The following is a 17,174-nucleotide window of genomic DNA, read 5'->3' as shown; positions in this document are numbered from 1 at the left end:
AACTCCAGGAGATAGTGAAGGACAGGGAAGTCTGGTGTGTAGCAGTCCGAGGGGTCACAGAGAGTTGGACACGACTTAGCAATGAAACAGCAAAAAGTGTTCTCAGTATAAGCTGAAGTTGACAAAAATCAAGCTGCAGAACACCATTATAGCATGATACTATTTATGTAGAATGTACATATGCTCACACAGACCTCTGTCCGTGTCTAGAACATTGGAAACCTCTCAGAGGAGATGAGAGGGAGTAATAGGGAAACTGGAGAAGATCTCACCGTTTTTCACGTATGTACACACAGTGAGCTGGTATTACTGTCATAATTGTAATAATGTATGTAATAATGATATTAACCAATCACTTAAGCTACGCTATAAGCAGAAATTGGAGAATCAGCCAGTGTAAGTTTTTCAAGTTTTTGCCATCCATTGCTTAAAGGTGAGCTTCTTGCATCTTAGCTGCTCTTATTGTAAGCTTTCTTATTGATTGATTTTTTTTTTTTTTCTCATTGCTTCAGTGCTTACTAGAAGACATAGACTTCGCATAGCAGGTCTTCCAGAGCCATCATCATGAAGTATTTCAGACTGCCAAAAGTGTTTCCAAGGATTAGAATAGACATTCACAATTGACCCTGACTGTTGTTCAGGGTGTTTCCTGAGAACAGCTCATTTATTTCATTATTTTTCAGGACAGCTTTTGGAAGGAGGTATTGACAAATCAGAAGGTGACACACTTTCCTGCAGTCTACGAGTCAGTGTTTCTCAGAGCCCTCAGCTCTGCCCGAGAAGGCCCTAGTGGTGAAGGCTTCCGAGAGCAGGTCTACCAAAGGCTGCGGGGGCGACCGTTCCACAGCCCCATCCACACGGCACAGCAAGTCTGACGGGGTCCTCCTGTACACGTCCGTCCCCCCTTCCTCGAGGATATCTGTGTCTGGCTTTCACACTTCCGCTCTTATTCCTTCTCTTCTCCCCTGACTCCCCAGGCTCCTAACACACACACACACTCTCTCTCTCTCTCTCTCTCTCTTCATCTTCCTCAGCCCCAAATAAACAGTGGCCGGATGAGTTGTGAAATCTGCACCCAGGTTCACGAGAAGGGCAGGGGTTATTAATTGAGAGGTCATGTGGCTTGGGCGTCAGAGTCGTGGGCTTCCATCCTCGCTCTGCTTTTCACTAACTATGAGACTTTTGAGGGGAATTGTTTAACCTCCCCGCACCTGAGTCTCTTCCAAAAACGGGACTGGTAGTGACATCAGCTTCCAGTCTGTAGTTTGGAGAGTCTGAAGACATAGTACACGAAAGTGGCTGAACACATACCGGTGGGCACTCAGACCTCAACGGTTTCTTTTCCCGGCAGGATGCCGGGACCGGGAGCCAGAATGGAGTGGTCAGAACTGTGGAGCTAGGGCAGGTCGAGGCCGGCAGATGGTCTGGAACAGGGAGAAGGCAGCCATCAGCCAGTGGCAATTCCAGGCTGAGTGGGATAATGGGGCAACGTGTCTGGTTAGCCAGACAATTGGCCAGAGTCGAGCTCTTTCCAGTGTGGGGCCAAGCTGAGCCTGAAGCTGGTGAGAAAGCTACTGATGACAGGGATTCCGTGAGGAGTGAGGCAGCCGAGTGTGGACCCCAACACACAAGAAAAGATGATCGATGAATATTTGGGGTGTCATTGACTAAGTGTCAGCTCCATACCAGGTTCTCTGGTGAGAACAGGGCCTCGCACCTAGTCGGCACTTGCATTTTTGTTGACTGAGTGAAGACCAAATATGTGCCACTTAATACATAGATACCATACCTATTCTGCCTCATTTAACTGTCTTTATACTCGCCACAACAGCCTTCTGCCTATTTTATAAATGAATGGGCCGAGATTCAGAGAGGTTCTGGAACTTACCCAAGTCTCACAGTCAGTACCAGGACCAGCCTGGCTCCTGGCTCCAACCCTCTCGATTAAACCCTATCCCCTCCTGCCCATGGCTGACAACACTGTTCCCCACCTGAAGGATGATGCAACCTGCTAGAGAAAACAAGACCTAAAGAGGAAAAGTGCAGTTGTGATCCCCGGGTATACTGGCAGAGGCCAGGACACGTGGAGGGCCCTCCCTTCTGGGTCGGAATGATGCAGAACCTTTGCTAGGTTCTATGTCACCATGTTCCAGCGTGCTATGTCACACTGTTAAGAGGACGGAAAAAAGTGCTTCTAACTGAGCCCAGACTGTGATGGAGGAAGCCCCCAGCCCTTCTCAATGCTGCCTTTGCTTCCTCCATCTAAGGTGAGCGTTATGCTGCCTACCCTCATGATGCAGTCCTTTTGTATGCTGAGATCCTGATGGAAGTGGTAACAGCCGGGAGCGTTTTCCTGGATGGGAGGCAGCTAGTGATCTGGGAGTCTGAAAGGCTCCAACTGGACCACGTTGCAGGGTAAGTGACTTGACTGTGGTGGGTTTTCCCGACTCGGTCCAGCTTCTCTGTCCGTGGGGCTTGGAGTTTGTTGGGCTTGTGATTACAGAATTCTTTCTCATGGAGATTCCAGCCTTCCGGGAGAGGTGGTTGAGGTTCAGTCTCCAGTGGCCACAGTCTGCTATTCTTGCTCTGTCCAGGGGCTGCTCCAGGGGGTTCCTCTAGGATAGCTTTCCCCCCTGAAAAGTCCCTCCCACAGCTCCTTTCAAACTCAATCCATTGAGAATAAAACTCAAGGGAGGGAAGTGTGGGGGAGAATGGATACATGTATATATCTGACTGGGTCCCCTTCACTGACTGTTCAGCTGAAACTATCAGAGCACTGTTTGTTAATTGCCTGTGTGTATGCACTAAGTCGCTTCAGTCATGTCTGACTCTTTGCGACTCCATGGGCTGTAGCCTGCCAGGCTCCTCTGGCAGGAAGGAATCCTGGAATGGACGGCCATGCCCTCCTCCAGGGGATCGTCTCAATCCAGGGATCCAACCCAAGTCTCCTGTGGCTCCTGTATTGCAGGCGGATCTTTTTTTTTTTTTTTTTTTTTTAACCACTGAACCACCAGGAAAGCCCATTAATTTTCTATAGCGCAATACAAAATAAGTTTAAAAAAAAGAATAAAACTCAAGAGGGTGGGACCTACCTCTTGGGATCCCCCCTTGAGGCTCCCCAAGTTGTATCTTCTCTGCTGCTGTGCCTGCCTGCCCAGGACCTCAGCCTCTAAGGATGGAGCCGATCCCATTGTCACTTTCCTTGCAGGTGAGAGGATGGGCAAACTGTGTCGAAATCACCCTGGGAGCTGGCCAGTGGAGGTCGTCTTGCTGTACTCCAGCTTTCTATTTTGTAAGACAGAGATAATACCTGCTGCCATCTCTAATAATAATAATCAGCATCTATTGAGGGCTTACTTTATACCAAGCTGGGTGCCAAGAGCTGTGCTCTATTTCATTTAATATTCACACCAAACATGAGGTAGTGCTATTACCGCCTATAACACACTACACAGGCATGAAATCCCAGGGTAAAAATGTTACCTACTGGCCCAGGGTCACAAAGTTATGGGATGGAGGAGTTAGATTTCAGAATAAGGTCTGTTTACTTTATTTGTTTTCTCAGGGTTCATATTTTCTATCATTGTGTAATACTGAGAAGTAATTAAAATATACCATGTGAGGGACTTCTCCAGCAATTGTGTGGTTAAGACTATACGCTTCCAATGCATGGGGCTCAATCCCTGGTTAGGAAACTAAACTAAAACATATCAAGTGCTTGGTACATGGTATGCACTCACTTTAGTTCAGTTCAGTTCAGTCACTCAGTCATGTCCGACTCTTTGTGACCCCATGGACTGCAGCATGCCAGGCTTCCCTGTTCATCACCACTCCCAGAGCTTGCTTAGACTCATGGCCATACAGTCAGTGATGCCATCCAACCACTTCATCCTCTGTTATCCCCTCTCTTCCTGCCTTCAATCTTTACCAGCATCAGGGTCTTTTCCAAGGGGTCAGTTCTTTGCATCAGGTGGCCAAAGGATTGGAGCTTCAGCTTCAGCATCAGTCCTTCCAATGAATATTCAGGACTGATTTCCTTTGGATGGACTGGTTGGATCTCCTAGCAGTCCAAGGGACTCTCAAGAGTCTTCTCCAACGCCACACTTCAAAAGCATCAATTCTTCTGTGCTCAGCTTTCTTTATAGTCCAACTCTCACATCCATACATGACTACTGGAAAAACCATAGCTTTGACTAGACGGACCTTTGTTGGCAAAGTAATATCTCTGCTTTTTAATATGCTGTCTAGGTTGGTCATAGCTTTTCTTCCAAGGAGCAAACATCTTTTAATTTCATGGCTGCAGTCACCATTTGCAGTGATTTTGGAGCCCGCAAAAATGAAGTCTGTTACTGTTTCCATTGTTTCCCCATCTTATTTGCCATGAAGTGATGGGACCAGATGCCATGATCTTAGTTTGCTGAATGTTGAGTTTTAAGCCAACATTTTTTTTTTTTTTTTTGCTTTCTGCCATAAGGATGGTGTCATCTGCATATCCAAGGTTATTGATATTTCTCCCAGCAATCTTGATTCCAGCTTGTACTTCATCCAGCCCAGTATTTTGCATGATGTACTCTGCATATAAGTTAAATAAGCAGGGTGATAATATACAGCCTTGACATACTCCTTTCCCAATTTGGAACCAATCTGTTGCTCCATGTCCAGTTCTAACTGTTGCTTCTTGACCTGCATACAGGTTCCTCAGGTGGCAGGTCAGGTGGTCTAGTATTCCCATCTCTTTCAGAATTTTCCACGGTTTATCGTGATCCACACAGTCAAAGGCTTTGGCATAGTCAATAAAGCGGGAGTAGATGTTTTTCTGGAACCCTTTTGCTTTTTTGATGATCCAACGGATGTTGGCAATTCGATCTCTGATTCCTCTGCCTTTTCTAAATCCAGCTTGAAGATCTGGAAGTTTCCGGTTCAGGTACTCTTGAAGCCTGGCTTGGAGAATGTTGAGCATTACTTTGCTATTAGGTGAGATGAGTGCAATTGTGCAGTAGTTTGAACATTCTTTGGCATTGCCTTTCTTTGGGATTGGAATGAAAATTGGCTTTTCCAGTCCTGGGGCCAATTCTGAGTTTTCCAAATTTGCTGGCATATTGGGTGCAGCACTTTCACAGCATCATCTTTGAGGATTTGAAATAGCTCAGATGGAATCCAATCACCTCCACTAGCTTTGTTTGTAGTGATGCTTCCTAAGGCCACTTGACTTCACATTCCAGGATGTCTGGCTCTAGGTGAGTGATCACACCATCATGATTATCTGGGTCACGAAGATCTTTTTTGTATAGTTCTTCTGTGTATTCTTGCTTCCTCTTCTTAATATCTTCTGCTTCTGTTAGGTCCCTACTATTTCTGTCCTTTATTATGCTTATCTTTGCATGAAGTGTTCCCTTGGTATCTCTAATTTTTTTGAAGAGATCTCTAGTCTTTCCCATTCTGTTGTTTTCCTCTATTTCTTTGCATTGATCACTGAGGAAGGCTTTCTTATCTCTCCTTGCTTTTCTTTGGAACTCTGCATTCAAATGGGTATATCTTCCCTTTTCTCCTTTGCCTTTAGCTTCTCTTCTTTTCTCAGCTATTTGTAAGGCCTCCTCAGACAACCACTTTGCCTTTTTGCATTTCTTTTTCTTGGGGATGGTCTTGATCACTGCCTCCTGTACAATGGCATGAACCTCCGTCCACAGTTCTTCAGACACTCTGAAGTATGCACTCGTTCAACAGCAAAAGAATCTGCTGCACTGCAGGAGCCTCAGGAGACTCAGGTTCGAGCACTGGGTCAGGAAGATCCCCCGGAGGAGGGCACAGCAATCCACTTCAGTATTCTTTCCTGGAGAATCCATGGACAGAGGAGCCCAGTGGGCTACAGTCCTTAGAGTCACAAAGAGTCAGACACAACTGAAGTGACTTAGCACGCACGCATCCATGTGCCCGTTAAAGGCAGCATTTATCTTTCCTTTGGCTTATCGTTCCCTTAATAAATTAAGATTTATACTTCACATGACATTTCAAAAGGACAGCCAAGCCCTGATCTTTGGGATACTCATAGATTCAGTTCACAAGGATCCCATCCACATCTTTTCCAAGTGGAAATATTAACCTGCTTTCCCTCTTTTCTTCCTGACCCTGAAGCATTTACTTAAAAAGGAAGGAGGAAGTGGGAGGAGTCTGTCTTCCTGATCTCAGTTTAATTCTCTGTCAGATCCATTTATTTCCTGGTTCAACCCTGGTTATTGCCCTTGCTGCAGCCCTTCTCCTGTGCAGACCTTGGGAGGGAGCAGTGTTCAAGCCCGAGCATTGAGGACACCAGCAAGTGGGCACAGCAAAGCAGCGAGAGGTGTGGAAGACCACACACCTGGGGTCCAACAGGCCTGCATCTTCCTGGCTCTGCAAACTCCAGGGAGTCTGTGCCTTTAACCCCTGCTTATTAGGAGTGGATGGTGGTGCCTCCTCTGCGGGGTCCACCATGACTGAAAGTGAAGTGAAAGTGTTAGTTACTCAGTCATATCTGACTCTTTGCGACCCTATGGACTGTAGCTTGCCAGGCTCCTCTGTCCATGGGATTCTCCAGGCAAGAATACTGGAGTGGGTTGCCTTACCTTCTCTAGGGTTAGTCGAGTGAAATCACGAGAACCTGCAGCGCTGGGTGCATTGCAGGAGCTGATGAATGTTAGTGTTGTGTCTTGTCTTGGGTGGGAACACATCTTCAGTAAGTCCTAGGTCAGACCCCAGGTCCTAGTTTGGAGTGTGAAACTGCTGTATTTCACTCCTACGGGATTGCTAACGTAGCCTTTGTGTGTGGGGCTTGGCATGTACTAAGCAACAACAAGGAATGCCCCTGGGCCTGGTCTGAGCAGCAAGCTTGCTGTTGCTGCTAAGTCACTTCAGTCGTGTCCGACTCTGTGCGACCCCATAGACAGCAGCCCACCAGGCTCCGCCGTCCCTGAGATTCTCCAGGCAAGAACACGGGAGTGGGTTGCCATTTCCTTCTCCAATGCTTGAAAGTGAAAAGTGAAAGTGAAGTCGCTCAGTCATGTCCGACTCTTAGCGACCCCATGGACTGCAGCCTACCAGGCTCCTCCGTCCATGGGATTTTCCAGGCAAGAGTACTGGAGTAGGTTGCCATTGCCTTCTCTGGAGCACCAAGCCTGAGCACAAACCAAAACCAGAAAGGAAGGCTGAAAGTGAAGCTTGCAAACTCTTGCCCCAGGGCCTGGCAGAGTGGAGAATGTGGGGAGGGCATTCCTCTGATATGAGTCGGCAGGCTGGCATTTTGAGCTCCAAGTTCCTCTCTCTGTCCCCTTTACTGTGTGTAAATGCTTTTCTTTCCAGTAATCACCAGCCCCATGTTTGTGGACTCCCAGGGAGAAAGGCACATGGATTACTCAGTCTATGCCCTACAAAAATCCCGAGACGACTCCCTCTTTATGCCTTTTTTTCAATATGACAGCAGTCAGGAAGTCATCAGGTATGGCAGGACTTTCCCAAGTTTAGTTCATGCTACGGAAAGAGGCCTGGGAGGAGACAGAGGGTTGGGGTTCCTGTTGGGAGGTCAGTTGGGGAATCTAGCTCCTATAATTAAGTTGGTGCTCTCTGAACTCATAAGTCATGGAGAAGTTCTATGCAGTCAGCAAAAACAAGACCAGGAGCTAACTGTGGCTCAGATCATGAACTGCTTACTGCTAAATTCAGACTTAAATTGAAGAAAGTAGGGAAAACCACTAGACCTTTCAGGTATGACCTAAACCAAACCCTTTATGATTATACAGTGGAAGTGAGAAATAGATGCCAGCAAATTTGGAAAACTCAGCAGTGGCCCCAGGACTGGAAAAAGTCAATTTTCATTCCAATCCCAAAGAAAGGCAATGCCAAAGAATGTTCAAACTACTGCACAATTGTACTCATCTCACACACTAGTAAAGTAATGCTCAACATTCTCCAAGCCAGGCTTCAGCAATATGTGAACCATGAACTTCCAGATGTTCAAGCTGGATTTAGGAAAGGAACCAGAGGACTTAGAGGAACCAGAGATCAAATTGCCAACATCCGCTGGATCATCGAAAAAGCAAGAAAGTTCCAGAAAAACATCTACTCCTGCTTTATTGACTATGCTAAAGCCTTTGACTGTGTGGATCACCCCAAACTGTGGAAAATTCTGAAAGAGATAGGAATACCAGACCACCTGACCTGCCTCTTGAGAAATTTGTGTACAGGTTGGGAAGCAACAGTTAGGACTGGACATGGAACAACAGACTGATTCCAAACAGGAAAAGGAGTATGTCAAGGCTGTATATTGTCACCCTGCTTATTTAACTTATATGCACAGTACATCATGAGAAACCCTGGGCTGGAAGAAGCACAAGCTGGAATCAAGATTGCTGGGAGAAATATCAATAACCTCAGATATGCAGATGACACCACCCTTATGGCAGAAAGTGAAGAGGAACTAAAAAGCCTCTTGATGAAAGTGAAAGAAGAGAGTGAAAAAGTTGGCTTAAAACTCAACATTCAGAAAACTAAGACCATGGCACCTGGTCCCATCACTTCACAGCAAATAGATGGAGAAACAGTGGAAGCAGTGAGAGACTTTATTTTTTTGAGCTCCAAAATCATTGCAGATGGTGACTGTAGCCATGAAATTAAAAGACGCTTACTCCTTGGAAGGAAAGTTATGACCAACCTAGACAGCATATTAATAAGCAGAGACATTACTTTGGAAACAATGGTCCATCTAGTCAACGCTATGGTTTTTCCAGTGGTCATGTATGGATGTGAGAGTTGGACTATAAAGAAAGCTGAGCACTGAAGAATTGATGCTTTGGAACTGTGGTGTTGGATAAGACTCTTGAGAGTCCCTTGGACTGCAAGGAGATCCAACCAGTCCATCCTAAAGGAGATCAGTCCTGCGTGTTCATTGGAAGGACTGATGTTGAAGCTGAAACTCCAATACGTTGGCCACCTGATGTGAAGAGCTGATTCATTTGAAAAGACCCTGATGCTGGGAAAGATTGAAGGCAGGAGGAGAAGGGGATGACAGAGGATGAGATGGTTGGATGGCATCACCAACTCAATGGACATGAGTTTGGGTAAGTTCCGGGAGTTGGTGATGGACAGGGAGGTCTGGCATGCTGCGGTTCATGGGGTTGCAAACAGTTGGACACGACTGAGTGACTGAACTCATAAAGATTGACTTTGGGCCTTCAAGGAGATCTTGCCCTTGACTGTGGGTATGGCTCAGCCACTTCAGATTCCACTTATAGCATCCCTACCTGTACCTCCACATCAGCCTAGGCCTCCTGTGATGCTGCATCTGGGCAGGTCCCACTGCCTGGTGTCTCAGGAAGAGGCCCTGGCCCTGGTTGTTGCTGGAGCACAGCAGCCCTTACAGGATTAGGTTCACAGTCAGTGAAACTGCCTCATCCAGACAAGACACGGGGATGCCAGGACATGTCTGCCATCCTGGGCTCCCAGTACCCAGAAATCCTGGGGGAAATAGTCTCTGTTTCTGTTTTCTCAGCTACAAATCAATGAGCAACTAAATGAGAATCTAAAACTTAATTCAGTTTCTGCTTCCCCCCCACCGCCACTGCCTACAATCAAGATTTGATTTGACACTTCTCTTTCCCCTTCTCTTATGGAATGTTGTTGTTGTTGTTCAGTCACTAAGTTGTGTCCAGCTGTTTGTGACCCCATGGACTGTAGCATGCCAGGTTTCCCTGTCCTCTACTATCTCCTGGAGTTTGCTCAAATTCATGTCCATTGAGTCAGTGATGCCATCCAACCATCTAATCCTCTGCAGCCCCCTTCTCTCTCCTGTTCTCAATCTTTCCCAGCATCAGGGTTTTTTCCAAAGAGTCTATTCTTTGTATCAGGTGGCCAAGGTTTTGGAGCTTCAGCTTCAGCATCAGTCATCTAATGAATATTCAGGGTTGATTTCCTTTAGGATTGACTGATTTGATTTCCTTGCTGTCCAAGGGACTAAAAGTCTTCTCCAGGATGACAATTCAAAAGCATTGATTCTTTGGTGTTCAGCCTTCTTTATGGTCCAACTCTTACACAATACATGACTATTGGAAAAACTACAGCTTTGAATATATGGACCTTTGTCAGCAAAGTGATGTCTCTGCTTTTTAATATGCTTACTAGGTTTTTCTTAGGTTTCTTTCCAAGGAGCAAGCATTTTATAATGGAATTTTAATGTTCCCAAATGGATTGGCCTAAGCAGGAGATGCTGGTTTGATTTCTGGGTCAGGAAGGTACCCTGGAGAAGGGATAGGCTACCCACTTCAGTATTCATGGGCTTCCCTGGTGGCTCAGATGGTAAAATGTCTGCCTGCAATGCAGGAAACCTGGGTTCAATCCCTGGGTTGGGAAGATCCCCTTGAGGAGGGCCAACCTACTCCAGTATTCTTGCCTGGGGAATCCCCAAGGACAGAGAGCCTGGTGGGCTAGAGTCCATGGGATCACAGAGAGTTGGACATGACTGAAGAAATAAAGCGACCGTGGCCAACTAGGTTCTCAGTGTTGCAGGAACAGGCATTCTCCATGCAGTGGGGATGTTATAGTCTGTGAAGTGTGAAGATGCTTTCTAACAAGATTTGTCTAAATCAAACATGGAAGAAAACCCCAGCAACATCGGAGAATTGACACATCATCTTTGAAGTCAGAAGTGACATGGTTTGAATCAAAAGATCGAGTCAGTTATTCTGCCCAGCAAAAAGATATTGCTCTCTCATGAATTATACTACCTAAAGGCTAGGTTCCAAGAGTCTAGGTGAGGTGGGGAAACTAGATGGGTCAGCAGATGTTTGAGTTAAGAGACCAAGGCCTGTTTTTGCAATGACGTGTGTGTTTCAGCTGGGCGATGGCACCCCACTCCAGTACTCTTGCCTGGCAAATCCCATGGACGGAGGAGCCTGGTAGGCTGCAGTCCATGGGGTCGCTAAGAGTCGGACATGACTTTCCCTTTCACTTTTCACTTTCATGCATTTCACTTTTTCCTTTTCACTTTTTACTTTCATGCATCGGAGAAGGAAATGCAAAGTTCTTGCATGCAGCAAGAACTCCAGTGTTCTTGCCTGGAGAATCCCAGGGACGGGGATTCCGTCTCCGGGGTCACACAGAGTCGGACACGACTGAAGTGACTTAGCAGCAGCAGCAGCTATACCTAAGGTAGAGACAAGTAGAATAAATCAAGTTGGCACTGACCTTTAATTGTCGTCTCCTTTTTTTTTAACACCCACGGGGAATTTCTCCACTATTTCTTGGCTCCATGGCTCCCTTCTTGAGGACAGACCTGGCTGTAGATTTTCCAATGAGCTTTGTGAAACTGAGCTGGCTTTTACAGGTCAGAGTGGCCGCCTGGAGAAGGGAGCAGAAAAGGATTCATTACAACAGGGCTTCTCAGCAGTGGCAACAGCACTGATGTTTAGGATGGGATAATGTCTGTGTGCGAGGGGCTGTCCTGTGCCTTGTAGGAGGCCTACCAGCGTCCCTGGCTTTCACGCACTGATGCCAGAAGTGGCCTCTGGCTGTAACAACCCAAAATGTCTCCAGACATTGCCAAATATCCCCTGGGGAGGCAGCGTCACCGGCCTCCCCTACTGAGAACCTCTGCCCTGAGAAAACTGGGCCCCTGAGAGTTGAGTCTCGGGAATTCCATTTCTACAGAGATGGAGTCTGGAAAAGGGAGTGTTACCTGGTGGTTAGGAGCCCAGGCCTGCAATGAGGTGGATCATAACTGAGAACAAGTGTAAAGAGAAGACATAGTATATGTTGAATGAAAGGTGGTTATGGTATTAGAGGTTTTCTCTACAAGGGAAGTTTCTATACAAGGAAGAGGTGAGTGCAGTTACCATGGGAATCAGATGGGTGTGGGAAGACCATGCACTTGGGGCCCAGTAGGATTCCCCGAGAAGACACATCTGAGTAGACTCTGTGTGCTTTAACTTGGACCCGAGCCTGGGCTGCTGTTGAGCCTTCTGTTTGGCAGGGCCAGGCTGGGGCCCCAGTGTGGTCACTTCTGCTCCTAGGCGGGCCTCAGCAATGCTATGTCTTTGCCCTTTAGGTGTGACTGCTGTGATCTTCACCCTAACCCTCCTGATTACCATCCTGGGAGATGTCATCATAGGTCTGATTTTAAGGATAAAGAGAGGAAAACTGCAGAGGCAAAATAAAGATATTTGGTGGCAAATCAATTATGATGACATCACCATTCTGCCCCAGAGCAAGGTGAGGCCACGCCTGGCCCAGACATCCACTTTCCTGCTCACTGCTGGTGCCCCATGGAAAGGTCCTGAGCTAGGAGCCTGTGAGGGAGCAGGCTGACTCACTTATAAATTGAATGCTTAATGGAGAGTCTTGGGCCCTGAGTTCTTGTTCTAGACCTACCACTTTCTTGCTGGGAATATCATTTCCGGGCCTCAGTTTCTGAATACTAAAATATGATCAGATGGTGTCTAAAGTTCCCTTCAGCTCTGTTTTGTGGTGTGTAGAAGAACCTGTATGTATGCATGCATGCTGAGTCACTTTAGTTATGTCCAACTCTGCGGCCCACAGACTGTAGCCCACCAGGCTCCCCTGTCCATGAGATTCTCCAGGCAAGAATACTGGAGTGGGTTGCCATGTCTTCCTCCAGGGGATCTTCCTGACCAGAGATTGAACCCGAGTCTCCTGCATCGGCAGGCAGGTTCTCTACCACTAGTTCCCCCGGGCAGTAGAAGAACCCATACATGCTGCTCAAATATGAAAGCTGTCTCCTGGGGAGCGTTTAGTTATTTTCAAAACCACATTAACTTCTTTAACTTACTGATCATTAAGACAATACAATTCATTTATTCAACACACACATGTGTTGCCCATCTACCTCAGGCCAGCAGAGTGGAGGGTACACGGGGAACGGATGCCTTCTGAGGGAGGCGGGTGCTCTGGGAGGTGTCTACAGAGTGAGGCAGAGGCCCCCGCAGGTCTTTGTGGGCGTGGCACCGGGTTGAACGTTGCAGCACTGTGAAGGCTTCAGAGAAGAGGTGTCATCTGGGGAGGGTGGGTTTGCTAGTGGTGACCAGGAGAGGTAGTGCCAGGGTATACTGAGGTGTGGGCTTCTCAGGGCTTCGAGGCTTGACACACATCTAACAAGCATGGCCTTCTTTGATACGTATATAACATTTATGGAATTCCAGAAAATACAGCATTAACTGTATTTGATGCATCCTTTAAGCCTGAAGTTTTGAAGTGTCTTTTTTTCTTCCCCCCCTTTTTTTTTTGTTTTTGTTGTTGATATTAGACAGGGTAATTTTTGCCAGGGTATATTGATTATTCTGAAGTACTTTTTGCCTTCCCAGAGGGATTAGTGAGAAATGTTCTTTAGAGTAGAAAGACAGAAGCCGAGTTTCTACACTTGGATAAGAGCTCTTTGTTCCTGCGGGAAGGTGAAGGGAGGGTTTCAAGTTTACTTTCAAGTGATTCTCAAAGTGATTGAAAACCCACAATTGAAATAAATTTTATGTCAAAGATTAAACATTTTAGAATTTCAGGTAGTACTTGTTCAGGAATACATGCTTCTGATGATATTCAGAGAATCACAAGACAGGCAGATCAACTATTGAGTTAGAATCTATGCACTTCAACAAGTATATGAATCTCAAATATCTCACAGCATAAGTGTTCCAGAATGTAGTTACTTGATAGAAAAGTGCTCAAGTTAGACCAAGGAAAACAGGTTTGTTCTGAAGACATTTAGCTTAATCGTAAAAATCAAGAAAGCACAATGAGTCAAAATCAGACATTCTTCTCGTGTTATGTATATTTTATTCCTGTTATATTGGCTTTATTTTCAAAATTGTAGTTTGCAAAATTAGTTTCCTTTTATTGGTATTCTTAAATGTACTATTTATTGAATAAATGAATTATGACTTTCAATAAAAGGTGACTTGACAGGTACTAAGTCAAAGAGTGGAGAAGGTAATGGCAACCCACTCCAGTATTCTTGCCTGGAGAATTCCATGGACAGAGGAGCCTGGCAGGCTACAGTCCATTGGGTTGCAAAGAGTCAAACATGACTGAGAGACTAACACTTTCAAGTCAAAGAGGCTTGATCAGGAGATTGGGATTCATTTGTAAATTATTTTTCAAGTGTCCCTGGGGATCCTGGGGCTCACTGGTCTGGCTTTGGGTGGATGGTAGAATGAGGTAGAGGTGTGGTGAGGAGGAATTGTGAGCCACCCTCTTCTGCAACCAAAACAGCTCTGCATTGGTCTATTGTATTCTATATTAGGGTCCTGAGTAAGACTCTTCTCGAAAAGCAGGGTTACTCTGTTTAAGATATATTTTCTAGGGACTTCCCTGGTGGTCCGGTGATTAAGGCTTTGTGTTCTCAATGTAGGGGACCTGGGCTTGATATCTTGTCATGGAACTAGATCCTGTATGTCACAATGAAAGATCTTGCATGACGCAACTAAGACCTGGCCCAGCCAAATTAAAAAAAAAAAATTATAAATTAAAAAAAAAAATCTTAAAATACATTCTCTAGGTGTTGGGGAGGCCCTGGGGGCGGGACGCAGAGAGGTCACATCCTCACATGCTCATTGAGGAAAATGACTTCAGCGTCAGGTCATGCATCAGCTTAAGTGCCAGGGTCAGAACTTGAATTGGGGTAGCCTGAGCCCAGAGTCTTAACCACGACACTGTGCTCATTGGCACAGACCCAGCAGTGGTGTGTGGAGCAGTTCAGCACTTGCACTGCAGGTCAGAGAGGTCAGGGTTGGAGTCCTGACTCTCATTTATTAACTGCTTCTCACCTTGGCACTAATCGTCCTCATCTATAAAAGTCACAGTCTCATTAGTACTTGGTCATCCTACTGAGAGCAACTGAGCTGTGTCCTGTTTTGCAGCCACCCCAGAGGGCCATGCCTGTGTCCAGAGGGAACAACAGTACCACGTCTAGTGGGACCATTTTGGGAGATGTCAACTCCTTTACGGACAGCCAGCGGGGTCAAGAGCTCTTTTATGCCCCAGTAGGGCTTTACCAGGTACTTATGAGGACAGAGTGGTTACATGCAGATGTTCAAATTCTGGTTGTACTCCCTACAGATGTGTAACCTTGAACAAGTTCCCTAACCTCGATGATCTTGTCTGTAAAAGGACGAATCATACCTGCCTTGCAGGGCCATGCTGCCTGTTAAATGAGGTCTCCCGTGTCGAGCAGTGAGCTCGGATCCTGGACATAGCACCGTGCTACCCCACGGGCGGGTTTGGGCTGGGAGGTGCTCAGTGATTGCTTCCTAGGTGGGTTTTTCCCCAGTCTTCTTTCCCTCCCTCCACTGCCCCCACCCTTTCCTAGCTCTTCTGAGTGTAGCGTTTTCTGGTTAATCCTGGGTTAAGAACATTCTGCTCCATCTCTGGCTCTAGGGCAAACATGCGGCCATCTGGTATGTTGGTGACCAAGCAGAAGCCTGGATCAGGAAGCTGCCTGTGTTGCAGGAAATCTGGCTGGTGAGGCCCCCACCCCTGGAAGGAGACAAAGCTTTGCTGCCCTCAGCCTCTCCTCTGCCAACTCCCAATTCCCACCTCGGGTGGGAGTGGCCCTCACCCCAAAGGGCAATGGTGGGAATCTGCTTCCTTAACTTGGCCCAAGACCACCACCCCAAGAGCCCAAACTGAGGTCTAAAGACCTCAATCCCCTTACGCCTGACTCAGCCCCTGAATCCTGGGAGCTCTCCTAGCCTGTTTTCTGCCTTTAATCCTGGCTTAATCCTGCCTCTTCATTCTTTGTGTCTATCTCCCTCGAACCCAGTCCTTGCAGGGAGTCAGGTTTATAGGGTTCACTTCTGGACACCCTGGTTTTATGTTGTGTTGTGTTAGTTGCTCAGTCATGTCTGACTCTGCGACCTCACGGACTATAGCCCACCAGGCTCCTCTGTCCATGGGATTTTCCAGGCAAGAATACTGGAGTGGGTAGCCATTCCCTTCTTCAGGGGATCTGCCTGACCCAGGGATCAAACCTGGTTCTCCTGCACTGCAGGTAGATTCTTTACTGTCTGAGCCACCAGGGAAGCCCTGTGGGTTTAGTAAATCCCCATTACTGGGGAGACATCAATCATCCTTCTGGTTTATTTGCTGGAGGCAGACTGCCTGGATTTACCTCCCAGCTCTGCCACTAAGAAGTTGTATGGTCTTTAACACGTTACCTTATCTTTTGAGCATCAGTTTCCTAATCTGTAAAATTCGAGCAGTCATAGTTCTTATCTCACAGGATCTTTGTGAAAACTAGCTGACAGTGTGTAAAGCACATACCATCATCCCTAGGGCAGGAAACATACTATACTCACAAGCTATTATTCCATCATTATTTTCAGATGTGTGAATTAAGGCATGTTCCCTTCTTTGGTGTTTGCACAGAATCACCGAACATCTGCATTGTCACCTAATACTGCAAAAAAAGGAAGTCTTAAGGTAAGCAAAAGAATCAGTCTTACCTCACATTTGATTAGCAGCACCCTTATGGCAGAAAGTGAAGAACTAAAGAGCCTCTTGATGAAAGTGAAAGAGGAGAGTGAAAAAACTGGCTTAAAACTCAACATTCAGAAAACTAAGATCATGGCATCTGGTCCTATGACTTCATTGCAAATAGATGGGAAAACAGTGGAAACAGTGGGAGACTTTATTGTGGGGGGCTCTAAAATCACTGCAGATGATGACTGCAGCCATGAAATTAAAAGACGCTTACTCCTTGGAAGGAAAGTTATGACCAACCTAGATAGCATATTAAAAAGCAGAGACATTACTTTGTCCACAAAGGTCCATCTAGTCAAGGCTATGGTTTTTCCATATGGATATGAGAGTTGGACTGTAAAGAAAGTCGAGCACCGAAGAATTGATGCTTTTGAAGTGTGGTGTTGGAGAAGACTCTTGAGAGTCCCTTGGACTGCTAGGAGATCCAACCAGTCCATCCTAAAGCAGATCAGTCCTGGGTGTTCATTTGAAGGACTGATGTTGAAGCTGAAGCTCTAATACTTTGGCCACCTAATGCGAAGAGCTGACTCATTTGAAAAGACACTGATGCTGGGAAAGATTGAGGGCAGGAGGAGAAGGGGATGACAGAGGATGAGATGGTTGGATGGCATCACTGACTCAATGGACGTGGGTTTGGGTGGACTCCGGGAGTTGGTGATGGACAG

At 46.4% G+C, this 17,174-nt stretch overlaps 1 pseudogene; it reads left to right on the top strand.

Moving 5' to 3' along the window:
- Positions 1–17,174, top strand: part of LOC109579019 (guanylate cyclase 2G-like) — a 57,966-nt pseudogene that overhangs the window by 5,750 nt on the left and 35,042 nt on the right.

Source organism: Bos indicus, chromosome 26 (assembly GCF_029378745.1).
Source record: "Bos indicus isolate NIAB-ARS_2022 breed Sahiwal x Tharparkar chromosome 26, NIAB-ARS_B.indTharparkar_mat_pri_1.0, whole genome shotgun sequence".
NCBI lineage: Eukaryota > Metazoa > Chordata > Mammalia > Artiodactyla > Bovidae > Bos > Bos indicus.
Note: the sequence above shows the minus strand (reverse complement) of the source record. Positions and strands in the feature narration are given on the sequence as shown.